Source organism: Zingiber officinale, chromosome 6B, assembly GCF_018446385.1.
Source record: "Zingiber officinale cultivar Zhangliang chromosome 6B, Zo_v1.1, whole genome shotgun sequence".
NCBI classification, from domain to species: Eukaryota; Viridiplantae; Streptophyta; class Magnoliopsida; order Zingiberales; family Zingiberaceae; genus Zingiber; species Zingiber officinale.
This window is the reverse complement of record NC_055996.1, coordinates 19,961,129-19,976,401: the sequence shown is the minus strand read 5'-3', so window position 1 is coordinate 19,976,401 and position 15,273 is coordinate 19,961,129.

Sequence of the window (15,273 nt, the reverse complement as noted above, 5' to 3'; positions counted from 1 at the left end):
AAGGTTTCTTACCTTTTAGACATGGAGTAGCTCTATCTAAAGAGATGTCTCCGAAGACGTCGAAAGAGATAGAGGACATGAAAGCAGTTCCTTATGCTTCGGCTGTAGGAAGCCTAATGTATGCAATGCTATGTACGAGACACGATATCTCATTTTCTTGTGGGCATGGTCGGAGATATCGAGTAACCTCGGACAAGGACATTGGATGCATGTAAAGCATATATTAAAGTACCGAGAAGGACTAGAGATTATATGCTAGTTTACCAAGCTGACGATCCGCTCCCTATGGGTTACACGGGATATTTCAATCAGATAGGGACAATAGTAAGTCTACATCAGGCTATGTGTTTACTTTAGGAGGTGGAGCCATTTCATGGAGGAGTGTTAAGCAGAAATGCGTATCAGACTCAACCATGGAAGCTGAGTATGTAGCAGCCTCTGAGGCAGCTAAAGAAGCAGTATGGCTCAGGAACTTTCTAATGGACTTAGATGTGATTCCTGGTTTGCCCAAAATCATCACAATTTATTGTGATAATAGTGCTGTTGCAAACTCGAAGGAACCACGAGCTCATAAGGCAAGTAAACATATAGAGCGCAAGTACCACGATACGAGATATCGTGAAGCGAGGAGAAGTTGTCATCGCCAAGATTACATCAGCGGATAACCCGGTAGATCCTTTCACTAAGGCCCTTCCGCGAAAGCTTTCGATCGGCATGTGGAGGAATGGAATCGGATGTATGGTAGAAGATATGGCGACTTAGTCATTAGTATAAGTGGGAGATTTTTGGAATGTATATTGAAAGCCTAAGCTTTGTAAACATTCATTATGAATAAAGAATCACATTTGGTCTAATTATCTACATTTGTTTGTAGTTGTTCATTTAATTTATATTGTAGATAACATAGTATGTGGTGTCACATACAGAAGATGATGTTATCAGTACCTTATAAATTATAAACAGTAGCTCACGACCAGAATGGAAAGGAACAAACCATTAGAAGGTCGTAGTGTAATTAGGTATTAGTTTATCTTGACTATATAATTACACTAGTACACTCAGAGTGTATTGAGTAGAACCATTTGAGGTCGTTTTATACTGACTTTATAAAGGAACAAAGACCTCGGTTATTATGGAAATGTGTGCTCTTAATCCTAATATAATAACAAGCACATATATTTGATATTTATTTCTTTAATTTATCAATGGGTGAGATTTAGTTCGATGAATCAATAAGCCCGATAAATTGGGAAATGATATCACTTATAGTGTGTGTTGTTGATTATAGAAGGAAACTGTGTCCTAGAGATACTAGGTTGATAATGTCCCCAAGAGGAGCTCATAAGGATTGTCATGTTAAACCCTGCAGGTGGACTTAGTCCGACATGACGATAAGGTTGAGTGGTACTACTCTTGGACTTAGACATTAATTAAATGAGTTGTCAGTAACTCACTTAATTAGTGGACATTTGATATCTTAAACACAGGGAGACTAACACACTCATAATAAGAAGGAGCCCAAAAATGTAATTTGAGATTGGTGCGGTAGTTCAATGATAGTTCTCTAGTGGAATGAATTATCATTGATAAAATTAAGTTGTGTGTTCGGGGCGAACACGGGATGCTTAATTTTATCGGGAGACCAAAACCAATTCCTCCTCTCGGTCCCTATCGTAGCCTCTTATTTATAGAGTTCTATACCCACCTATACCCACCTTCTATACCCACCAATAAGGGGCCGGCCAAGCTAGCTTGGGAACCAAGCTAGGGCCGGCCTAGGTTGGGTGGCCGGCCCTAGCTTGAACCCAAGCTAGTAGGGCCGGCCAAAAAAAAATAAAAAGAAATTTAATTTTAATTTTTATTATTATGTGGAAGATATATTTTAAAGAGAATTAAAATTAAAATATCTCTCTTGTAAAAGATCTACAAAAGATTAAAGAAAGAGATTAGATCTCTTTCCTTATTTGTAGATTGGAGAGATGTTTTATTTTTTCTTTAAAAATTATTCACATGTTGATAAAATTAAAATTATAGAAATTTCCTTTTATCAACCATGAAGAGATTTTAAAGAGAAATTTTATTTTTTAAAATTTCCGGAAACAAATTAGGAAGTTTTAATTGTTGATTAAAACTTGTCCTCTTTTGTTTTCCAATGATGTGGCCGGCCATCTCAAGTTAATTGGGAAATTTTGTTTTATTTTTCTCAATTAATTCATGTCAAGGAAAATTAAGGAAATTTTATTGTAATTAAATTTCCTAATTTGCCTAGGCCAAGGAATATAAAAGAAGGGGTGAGGGTGCCTTCAAGAGACACAACATCTATTATTCCTCTCCCTCTCTTGTTCCTTGGTGTGGCCGGCCATCCTCTCCCTCTCTTCCTCTTGTGGTGGCCGAACCTCTCTCCCTTCCTTGGAGCTCTTGTGGTGGCCGGATACTACTTGGAGAAGAAGAAGAAGGAGAGAAAGCTAGTATCTCTTGGAGCTTGGTTAGTATTTTGGTTTTTCTCCTTGGTGAAGCTTTTCTTTTGTGGCCGAACCTTGCTTGGAGGAGAAGAAGGTGGTTGGTGGTTTCTCATCTCGGTAGATCGTTGCCCACACAACGTCCGAGGTTAGAAGAGGAATACGGTAGAAGATCAAGAGGTTTTTCTACAAGGTATAACTAGTAATTTCTATTTCCGCATCATGCTAGTTATTTATGGAAATAATACCAAATACAAGAGGCTTACGTTCTAGAATTTCGAATATGTTTTTCGAAGTTGTGTTCTTTTGTTTCTTTCTTTTCCTTGTGATTTGATTGTTCTCTTTGGTTAACCTAAAGTTATTTTAGGAAATTAAATATTAGCTTTCTATTAAAGGTTTTGTCTAGTCGGTGGTGGTTGCTCCCATATCCAAGAAGGCCATGTGCCTCGCCACGTCAGTACTGGGAACCTTTTATGGAAATTAATATTTAATGGAATTAATAACTTAAGGAGACTTGGGTCGAACGTGTTAAGTTCCGCAGGAGATCCAAGTCAAAACCTAAAAGAACAAATAGATTAAGTTTTGGATCAAACGTGTTAAGTTCCGCAGGCGATCCAAAATTTAATTTAAAAGAACACATGGTAGCTAGGAAAAGGTTCAGACCTTTGTACAAAATTTTTGTACAGTGGAACCTATAGGTTTTCCGAGTAGCAACCAACAGTATTATGGTTAGATTATGTTTATCGCATATGAATTTATGAATGGAATGTGCTATAGAAAATAATATAATATAGATTGGTTATGTTTTCTTATGTAGCTAATTGGATGGGTATGAGTATATGTGGTGACAGTACGGGTTGGATATCTCGGGATGAGCTCCGGGGAGGGTTCTTCCAAATATGACTGATACTGTAAATTATGATTGATACTGTAATTTATTGTTAGCTTCGGCTATATGATTGCTTGTTCTCTAGGAGGTACCTCTAGGATCTTGAGATTGTTTGACTGACTCTATTAGTGGTTACCGGATATGTGACATGTTCATCCATATTAGCTATGTAGGATCTTTTACATATCATATTTTTCTTCACTATACTGTAATTGAATTATGTATTATGTCTACTGGTTGCTATTCCTGCTACTTTATGGATGTCAATGTTTTCATATCGGATTGTACTTGCTGAGTCCGTAGACTCATGATGCTTACGTTACAGGTGAGGATGTCTCCCAGGATATGACGGAAGACCTACGGACGGAGTAGACGAGGAGGCGAGATGGATGCACGACACTGTCCGGGCTTACTAGGAGTGTAAAGCTTATTTGTTCTATTGCGTGAGGTTTTTATGTTTGAGGATTCATTGTCCCTATTTGTTAAACTCTTGTTTGAGAACCTATCATTTACATTGGATAAGCTAGATCATTACGATGAAATTGTATTACAGTTATCTATATAACCAATGTCGAGAGGGTTTGTTTTTTTTTAAAAAAAAACTTGAGGGAAAATTTAAGGATGTTTCATGTTCTCTCGAAGAAGGAATAGTAAGTGTCGGTTCGACTTAGAGTTTCAGCGAAACTCAAAGTTAGAATCAGACAGTGAAAGGCTGTCAAATTCATATGTTATATATATTGTTTATTGCTTGGACTAACTTTGTTTTGTCGAAAATCAATTGGCTGGAAAACTTGGTCCAGGCAATCAGACCAACCTCGCCCAATGCGGGCAATGGACGCCCAGGTGGTACGGGCGCTCGGACCTAGTCTAAGCGCTCAAACTCAAAAAAATCATCCATAAGCCTACATGGAGTGCGTCAATTGGTCGGGACACGTGGTCCAGGCGCTCGGAGGAGGTTCAGGCGCCCGAAACAACCTATATAAGCAGCATTTGACCAAGAGCTTGACAATGACATTCAGAACGACTTCTGCACTTGCGTTCTACTCCGATAAAGCCTCTATGACGTCCAAAAGTTCTAACGATGACTCTGCTAAAGTTTTCATCCTACCAAGTCGTCAGTATTTTTAGTTTTCTAATTATTTCTAATTATTTCAAATTGTACTTGTAATCTTTACGATTGATTAGTGATTATCCATTGAAAACACTCTCACGTGCGGGCCTTGGAGTAGAAGTCACCACAGACTTCGAACCAAGTAAATCTTAGTCGTGTTAGCATTGTTTGTTTTTCGTTTCTATCTTTATTCCACTATCTTTTACTCGACTGTTTTAAAAGAATGTGAAAGTCACGAGCGTTATTCAACCCTCTTCTAGCGAAACGATCCTACAATTGGTGTCAGAGCGGGGTTGCTTCGAATTAGTGAAACCACCATTCTAGTAATTTTTTTTGTGGTATTAGTCTTTTAAATTTTTCGGAGTCTATCGGAATTGGTACAGTTGCCTTTAACCGATCAGTTTTATTGCAATCAAGTTTTCTTCCTTTTCGAAGCTGGTGTAGCACCACTTGAATTCGTTTATTCACTCAAAAAAATCATCCATAAGCCTACATGGAGTGCGTCGATTGGTCGGGACACATGGTCCAGGCGCTCGGAGGGGTTTCATGTAATGATCTAATTTTCCCTATTTCAAGTTCGAAAAGTCCTTATTAATACTTAGAAATGCTATAGAAATATTCTAGAAATTTTTAGAGTGTTTTTACGTAATTTTTGGAAGTCGTTTGATATTTTTACAAAACGAAAGAAGTTTTGACAAAAATAATGTTCAAGCCGAGATTCGAACTGGAAACCTTGGACCGAACCAAACCTTAACCGAATCCAGCTAGCCAACTGTTCCGCAAGTGTTTCGTGAACAATTGAGAGTGGAATAAATTTAAGTAGTAATAGATGATAGAAATGTTGAGAGTTATAAAGGGATAAGTTAGGGGAAATTTGGAGATATTATTTTCCCTAAACCTAATTCCCCTCCCCTTCTCCCTCGCGACGACGGTCTCCTCTCTAGGGCGAAAAGGGGCGACGGCGCTAGGGCTTCACTTCGACGGCCGGCGAAAGGCTTTTTCCAGCCGGTCTTCACCCGTACGTGACCACCTCGACGAGGGGAGCTCGGAAACACAAAGAAGCCGCCGAGATTTGAAGCTTCTCCGAACCCTAGAACCTTCCTCTTCCGATTGTAAGTTCCAAAAGCAAAGGTAAGTACTACTCACCTATGGTAGGAGTAGCTCCGAGTCTCCGTTGTTTTCCTTGGTTAATTCAGTGTGCACAGCCGAGTATTAGGGTTTTCCTAGTTTCGGATTTCGATATAGGATTTGCAATTCTATTTCTCCTTGCTAACGTGATAAGCATGAATTGTTATGATTAAGTTTGGTTATGTAGTTCTCCTTTACAACTTGATATGCTAGTTGCTGGAAGTACCTTTGTTGATAATGATGAAAGGTTTTGGTACTGATAGAAGTGTCAAACCTCATGTATTAGTGTTGAACTAGAAATGTTAGTGCTGATGTATTAGTGTTTTGTTTGGATGCCATTACCTTCAGATATTCCGTTTGAAGCAAATCTTAGTTCAATGGAAACTTGTCTTAGTGATGAATGCAGTATGCTAGATCTTTAGTTTTCCTAGAAATTCAACCATGTTGAAGCATGCAAATTGATCATATTTGGTTATGAATTGTTTCGCAGTAGAAATCCGAATACTTGAGACGTGACAAATATTGAGTTGATCTGATTATGTTTCATGAGGTTGTATTTTTGGGTTATTTCCAGAATTCTTACCTTTACAACTGCCATGTATGAAAAGTTGGTATTGGAGTTAGTTCTGTAGTTTAATGTGAAGTAGGGATATGCTTAAATTGCTTTAAACCCTTAATGTGAACGTGGCATACATTGAGCTTTAAATCCTACGTTAGACAGTAGTGTACAGTTGCAAAGCTAACTACTTACAGCCTCGTGTTTAATACTTCTGTTAGATTCTGTTATGTTATACTACAACCAAGAACATGCTGTAAGGAACAGTATTATTATGGAAACTAAAATGTCCTATTAAATCCTTTAGAGGATATGAGTATCTATAAGTAAAGGAAGGACCAAGGTCTAGAGAAGAAAAGATAACAAGTAAATCATTTAAAGAGGCTAGTACCTGACTTCCAAGGTTGTCGTTAAACAAATCTAGGTGACCAATTCCAAGGTCTTGGCCCTGGTAAGACCAAGGTCTTTACCCTCAAAGGACTGGAGGCTCGCTACCTCAGTCTCTATTAGAGAGCGCGCATTTGGTACTAAGCCTGGGCCCAAGAAAGAGAAGAAGAAAGTTAAATATTAATTTCAAGTATAAGGCTATAAGTAAATGAGACAAGTATCATCTCTGTTTAGAACTAGCAAAGTTTAGCTCTTTTAATTCTAAGCATACCGTATTAGTTTTCATTTGCTTTCCTTATGAGTTTATCGAGCATGATTAGCTTTATTTCCAGCATGCAGATTATTCTTGTATATCATGAGTATGCAGATTATTTTAGTGCTTTGCTATTAGAGGAGCATGAGTAGCTTTTCTTTTTAGCATTTCAGTTTTAGCATCCTTTGTATTTTATGCACTTTCGAGTTTTTGTGAGATAGTTTAGTACTTACTAAGCATTTCGCTTATAGATTTATTTTCCTCCTACTGCAGATAAAGGAAAAGCTAAAGTATAAAGAGGAAGACGACAAGATGGTGGTCATGGTCTGTGATGTTTGGGACTATGGGGAGATCTAAGAAGTTGCTAGTGAATTGTTCTAATATGCATTACTAGTTTAGTCTTTTGTATTGTCGGATCTGCATTGCTAACTAGATAAGAGATTTTTCTGCGAATTGATTCTTTTGCATTGCTAAAGATTATTGTTTATTTTTGAGTTTCTGCTACTAGGATTTGATAGATAAATCAATTACTAGATTTCTTGTATTGCTACTTTAATGTTGCTGAAATTTGTTGGGAAATCTAGAAACGTGCAGATCTTGACATAGTATTCACTATTCCAGCCGTTTGGCTGATATGGCTGGAATAGTTCTAGTGTCACATTTGGTTACATAGGGTTGCTAAGAATTGTATAGATTTTTACGTATTGGAAATGTGTATGTTAAATTTTTAATCCTGTTCAACCGCTGCCATGTACGCAGATTGGTTCATTTTGCATGTTCATTATTTTGGTTACATGGAAACCTGCTTGTATAGAATGCTTATTTACTTTGCTAAAATTTGAAACCGTTTCATAGTATGGCTGAATGGTTTACTTGCTTTTCTGTACCCATGTATGCTAGTCCAGTTTTCATTGAAGAAGATTAAGTGTAATCCGTAGCACGCATGTAGCAGACTTGATAGGCTTCAGTTGTTGTGAGTTAGTATAGTACTTGCTGCCCCTGTATGCAAGACCTATTGCTGTAGTCAGAAGTACTTAAATATGCTCTTGTTGTTTTGTTAGTTATTTATATATATCCGCATGCTACGTCCTACTTGTTCTGTATATGTTGCATGTTTAGTAGATAAGTTTCGTTTCCTTTTAGAGATTTTTAAGTATTGCTATTTCTAGCATAAGAAAATAAGTTAAGTAATGTTAGTAGTCAAGTAGCAGTCGCCCTCAGAGTAGTAGTAAGGAGGGTGGCCGTTATAGTTGGTATCAGAGCAGTTCTCATTCTCCAGCATCACACACACATCAGCATCAACCTTGCCGTCTTCAAGTAAGAAAGTATTTAAGTTTTTCCTTTTATACTTTCTTTATTATTTGCAGTAGTGAGTAATTGCTTATATGCGCTTTAGTAAGATAGAAGTTTTGTTTTCTTTATTCATACATATGTTCGTTTAGAAAGGATAGAGAAGGTATCAAGCCTTTTTCTTTGCATAATTAGATGACAAGAAGAGGGTGTCCCCGTACCGCTCGTACTGAGGACCAGGATCAGGAGAACGAAGGCTCAGGCTCAACTGAGCCCAATCTCTCTGAAGTTGTTGCTCAACTCCAGAAACAGGTAGCAGAGCAGCACCAAGCAATTGCCAATCTAATGGAAAATCAACAACTAGTTCCTCCCACTCCTCCAACAGTAACTGTGGAGACTCCAGTGGTAACCGAGGTTCCACTAGCTACCCTGGGAGTCGTCACAGCACCTCAGAGACAAGAAGCTTACCTCATACAGTGGCTGAAACTGAAACTAGAGAGCTTCTCAGGCACGACTGAGCCCTGGGATGCCCAGGATTGGTTCAAAACACTGGAGAGCACAATGGAGCTTCTTGACTGGCCAGAAGTCGAGAAGGTCAAGTGCGCCTCTTTCTGCCTGTCGGGAGATTCTCGTATGTGGTGGGAGAGGATAAAGACCAAGAGGGCAACCAATCAGATGAGCTGGGCTGATTTTCAGTCAGAGTTTTATGAAGAGTTCTTCCACCTACAGATCACCAACAAGCACTATGAGGAATTTATAGAGTTCAAACAATGTGACCTGTCATTGGAAGAAGCAGCTAAGAAGTTCAACAGACTAGCTCGTCTCTGCCCAGAGCTGGTAAGTACAGAGAAGGAGCGAGTCAGACTGATGCTCAGACTGCTAAGACCACAGATAGCACTGAATGTGAGCAGTGGAGCTCACTGGCCCCAGACTGGTGAAGAGTTGATCAGTAGAGCATCAATTGCTGAGCACTACCTGAACGTCATCAAAGCACAACAAGCGCAGCACAAGCCAGTGAAGATAGAGGACAAGACAGTGGGGAGCCAGAAATCCCAGTCAAGTAAACATAACTCGAAAGGCAAGGGTAGTAAAAGAAAGCAGTGGAACTCAGGAAGTAACCAGAAGGGAGGACCAGCAAACAAGCAGACCAAGTTCCCTCCCTGTCCCAAATGTGGGAGAACACATCCAGGAGCCTGTCTTTTGGGTAAGACTGGATGTTATTCCTGTGGTCAGGAAGGACACATGGCTAAAGAATGTCCTAACAAGCTCAAAGCACCTCAGTCACAGCCAGTGCAATATGGAGGCAAGCCTGCACAGTTATATCACATGGAAGCAGCACTAGAGGGACCCTATATCAGTCAGGGAAGGTTGGAAGCTCCACCAGTTCCAACCTTTGATAGTGCCAAAGTATTCTCCCTCACCAAAGAGGAAGCTGCTAGTGCCTCCACGGTTGTAACAGGTCAAGTAGTTATTTTTCAGCATTTAGCTACTGTACTATTTGATACTGGGGTGACCCATTCTTTCGTATCAGTACCCTTTGCCAGTAAATTACAGGTTCCTACAGAGAGTATGAACTCCAAGTTCTTGACGACCCTACCTTCTGGGGAAGTCATGGAGTCCAATCAGTGGCTTCGAGCTGTACCGGTCAGAATTGCAGACCTAGAACTATATGTTAGCCTGGTAGTCCTCGCCATGCAAGATTTCGATATCATTTTGGGTATGGATTTCATTAGCAAGTATAGTGCTTCAGTAGACTACCGCAGAAGGAAAGTAATCTTCAGTCCAGAGGGTGAACCACCTTTTGAATTCACAGGAGTGCCAAGGAAGAAGACCCAGAAACTTCTCTCTTCTCTAGCAGCTCACCAGATGTTAGCTAAAGGGTGTGCTGATTTTCATGCATACATAGTAAATGTAGAAGAACAGAAAGGAGTCAAGCAGGAGGATGTTCGGGTAGTATGCGAGTATCCAGAAGTATTTCCAGAAGAGCTACCTAGACTGCCTCCCAACAGAGAAGTGGAGTTTGAGATTGAATTGGTTCCTGGTACCGGTCCAATTTCAAAAGCTCCGTATCGCATGTCTCCAGCAGAGCTGAAAGAGTTGCAAGAGCAACTTCAGGAGCTACTTGACAAAGGCTTCATCCGCCCTAGTCACTCACCTTGGGGAGCTCCTGTGTTGTTTGTCAAGAAGAAGGACGGATCTATGCAGATGTGCATAGATTATAGAGCTCTGAATTAAGTGACAATCAAGAACAAGTACCCCTTTCCCAGGATCGACGACTTATTTGATCAGTTGAGAGGGGCAACAGTATTCTCAAAGATAGACCTACGCTCTGGGTACCATCAGCTGAAAGTGAAAGAAAGGGATATACCCAGAACGACTTTCAGGACCAGATACGGACACTACGAATTTGTAGTCATGCCTTTTGGTATGACTAATGCACCAGCGGTCTTCATGGACTTGATGAACAGGGTGTTCAGAGAATACCTTGATAAATTTATCATTGTGTTCATCGATGACATTCTAGTCTATTCAAGGACCCAGAGGAGCATGACATGCACTTGAGAATAGTACTGCAGACCTTACAGCAGAAATAGCTTTATGCTAAATTCTCAAAGTACGAATTCTGGTTAAATTAGGTGGCGTTTCTAGGTCACATCATTTCTAAAAAAGGTATCCGAGTGGATCCTGCTAAGATAGAAGTAGTCAACGATTGGCATAGGCCCAAGAACGTCAGGGAGATCAGAAGTTTTCTTGGTTTAGCGGGATATTATAGAAAATTCGTAGAGGACTTTTCCAGAATAGCCTCTCCACTTACAGCCCTGACCAGAAAGAACAAGAAGTTTGAATGGTCAGACAAATGTGAGCAGAGTTTTCAAGAGCTAAAAAAGAGACTGACCAGCGCTCCCATTTTGACTGTTCCAGAAAGTGACAAGAGTTTTGACATCTACAGTGATGCTTCCAAGATGGGCCTAGGAGCTGTTCTCATGTAAGAAGGAAAAATTATAGCTTATGCTTCCAGACAACTCAAAGATTATGAGAAGAACTACCCCACTTATGATCTTGAGCTGGCAGCTGTGGTCTTTGCACTAAAACTCTAGTGACATTATTTGTATGGAGTTCAGTGCAGAATCTTCACAGACCATCAGAGTCTTAAGTACTTCTTCACCTAGAAGGACTTAAACATGAGACAGCGTAGGTGGCTAGAGTTGGTCAAGGATTATGACTGTGAAATCCTCTACCACCCAGGTAAAGCGAAACAAGTGGCAGATGCACTAAGCAGAAAATCCAGTGCATCCCTGATGTCTTTGTCATCATTAGCCCTGCCACTGCAGAAGGAGTTGTCAGATTTTGGAATGAAAATTATTTATGGGCAACTCTCTGCATTGACCTTAGAGTCAACCCTACTTGAGGATATACAGAGAAAGCAAAGTGAAGATTCAGATATCCAGAAAATCAAGCAAGGGATACAAGAAGAAGACAATTCGGAGTTTCAAGTATCAGACAGTGGAATTCTTTATCAGGGGAGTCGCCTTTGTGTTCCCAATGATGAAGAGTTGAGAAAGAAAATTTTAGAAGAAGCCCATAGTACCCCTTACTCCATGTATCCTGGTTCCACCAAGATGTACCAAGACGTGAAACAGAGGTTCTGATGATCCGGACTCAAAAGAGATGTTGCTAAATATGTCAGTACCTGCCTGACATGCCAGAGAGTCAAAGCAGAACACCAGAGACCAGGAGGAATGTTACAACCTCTTTCGATACCAGAGTGGAAGTGGGAAGACATATCCATGGACTTTATAACAGGTCTTCCAAGAACTACAAATGGATATGATGCAATATGGATAATAGTGGACAGATTGACCAAGTCTGCCATTTCCTAGCCATCAAGGTGTCCTATTCTATAGAGCAGTTGGCACAACTGTACGTCAAGGAAGTGATCAGACTTCATGGAGTTCCTAAATCTATTGTTTCTGATAGAGATGGGCGCTTCACCTCTCATTTTTGGGAGTGTGTTCAGAATGCACTAAGCACCAAACTCAAGTTCAGTATAGCCTTCCATCCTCAGACTGATGGACAGACAGAGCGAGTAAATCAGATTTTAGAAGATATGCTCAGGGCTTGTGCACTGGATTTCAAGGGAAGTTGGTGCAAGTATCTGTGCTTAGCTGAATTTGCCTAAAACAACAGCTATCAGGCCACCATCAAGATGGCACCATATGAGGCGTTGTATGGCAGGAAGTGCAGATCACCTATTTGCTGGCAAGAAGCAGGTGAGAGAAAAGAAATGGAAGTAGAGCTGGGCATCCAGACAGAGATGATAGATGAGACCACTCAGGCTATCCAGAAAATCAGACAGAGAATTGAGACTGCCCAGAGTAGACAGAAGAGTTATGCTGACACACGCCGTAGGCCACTGGAATTCCAAGTAGGAGATCTAGTCTTTCTCAAGGTCGCTCCTATGAAGGGAGTGATAAGATTTGGCAAGAAGGGAAAATTAAGTCCTCGCTACATATGACCTTACCTGATCATAGAAAGGATTGGGAAAGTATCTTACAAGCTGGACTTACCACAAGACATGTCAGCAATACATAATGTATTTCATGTCTCCATGCTAAAGAAGTGTCTCCATGACCCTAGCCAAGTGATTGAGCCTCAGTCAGTGCAGATTCAGGAGGATCTTAACTATGAGAGCAGACCTACGCAGATAGTGGATAGAGAAGTTAAGAGACTAAGGAATAAAGAAGTACCACTAGTGAAGGTCATCTGGCAGAATCAGAAGCACGATGAAGTCACTTGGGAACGTGAGGACAGTATGAGACAAAAATATCTAGAACTATTCTAAGTTCGAGAACGAACTTTTTATAAGGTATGGGGGATTGTAACGACCTAATTTTTCCTATTTCAAGTTCTAAAAGTCCTTATTAATACTTAGAAATACTATAGAAATATTCTAGAGATTTTTATAAATTTTTAGAGTATTTTTACGTAATTTTTGGAAGTCGTTTGATATTTTTACAAAATGAAAGAAGTTTTGACAAAAATAATGTTCAAGCCGAGATTCGAACCGGAAACCTCGGACCGAACCAAACCAACCGAATCCAGCTAGCCAACTGTTCCACAAGTGTTTCGTGAACAATTAGAGAGCGGAATAAATTTAAGTAGTAATAGATGATAGAAATGCTGAGAGTTATAAAAGGGATAAGTTAGGGGAAATTTGGAGATATTATTTTCCCTAAACCTAATTCCCCTCCCCTTCTCCCTCGCGATGGCGGTCTCCTCTCTCGGGTGAAAAGGGGCGACGGCGCTAGGGCTTCACTTCGACGGCCGACGAAAGGCTTTTTTCGGCCGGTCTTCACCCGTACATGACCACCTCGACGAGGGGAGCTCGGAAACACAAAGAAGCCGCCGAGATTTAAAGCTTCTCCGAACCCTAGAACCTTCCTCTTCCGGTTCTAAGTCCCAAAAGCAAAGGTAAGTACTACTCACCTGTGGTAGGATTAGCTCTGAGTCTCCGTTGTTTCCTTGGATAATTCAGTGTGCATAGCTGGGTATTAGGTGTAGGACCGTTAGATTCGATAGAGGGGGGGTGAATATCGATTCGAAAACTTAGAGTATAAACTCAGCGGAAAAGTAAAATAGACACAAATATTTTTTACTTCGTTCGGAGCCTGTGACGACTCCTACTCGAAGGCCCGTGGTCCTTGACCACTTTCGTTGGGCAATCACTAACAATTCGAATATAGTTACAAAAATGAACACAAGAACTGCTAGTGAAAATAAAGCAATACCGACAAGGAAATTAAGAAACCGAAGGAGCACTTTGTCGGAGCTTTGTTGGCGTCGCACTGAACGTCGAGCAGCAAGACCAGCAGTAGAAGAGTTCTCAGATTGATTATTCTGAAGCTCCTGCCTGGGGCTTCCTTCCGGGCGCCTGGAATGTAACGTCGCTGCTCAAACCGAGATGCTCCACGTGGTGACGGCTTGGTTTGGATATAATTTGACTTCCGGGCGCCCGGATCCCCTCCGGGCGCCCGGACCACCTTGTTCCAGAAAACTCCTTTTTCCTGCAAAACAAAGTTAGTCCGAGGCAATATATATCCTGCAACACAGATTGTTAGCACATTTTATCATAGTAAGAATTAGCACAAATAGTATGACTTAGATTCCGTCTTTCCGAGACCGGAATCTAGTCACGATCTCGACTTAGACATCCGAAATGGATCTAAGCCGGATCGACGCCTAATGTTCCCTTCCCGGGAACGCGTCCTCGCAGTCACTCCCCTCCAGTGACTTACCTCACTTACCTGCCAGACGTCCGGTCAGCCCGTCGACCCGTCTGGACTTCTCGCCAAGCGTCCGGTCAGCCCGTCGACCCGCTTGGACTTCTCGCCAGCTATCCGGTCAGCCCGTCGACCTAGCTGGACTTCTCGCCAAGCGTCCGGTCAGCCCGTCGACCCGCCAGCCCGTCGACCTAGCTGGACTTCGTGCCAGACATCCGGTCAGCCCGTCGACCTGTCTGGACTTCTCCTGCACACTCGATCAAAGTGTCAGACAACAACAAAACTAACTTAACCTATTTGTCATTCATCAAAACCTAGGTTAGACCGTTAGTGCTACCCGCACCAACAATCTCCCCCTTTTTGATGGAATGACAACCTGGTTAAGTTAGTGAAAGAACGCAAAAAACAGGTACATCGGTTTTAAAGTTAGTTTTAGTGTTTTCAATTTGGTTTATCTAACTTAACCGCCTAACCCTCCCCCTTTGGCATTCATCAAAAAACAAGGGTAAACAATCATAGTGTCGAGTTACTGTAAAAAAAATAATCACAGCTAATCTTGAAGAAAAATCTGAGTTTGGTACAATTTTTAAATCCAAGGAAAAAATCAAGTTGACTTGGGGGAGACAAGTTGAATTTTGAAAAGTATAAATTTAAGGTTTTTAATTTTTCAAACATGAAAAAAAATTTTAACTCAGGTTTTCCAAAGTTTCTTTTCAAGTTTAAGTAACATTTACTTTTCAAAAAGGTAAATTTTCAACTTCGATTTTTCAAAACAAAGCAAAAATTAAACAAGTAAGAATAATTTTTCAAGAAGTAAAATTTTTGCCAAAATAAATTTTTAAGGCTAATTTGATAAAAGCTAAGTTTGGAAAGTTGAATTTTCAAGCATATGTTACAAAACTGAATAAGTTTAAATTTG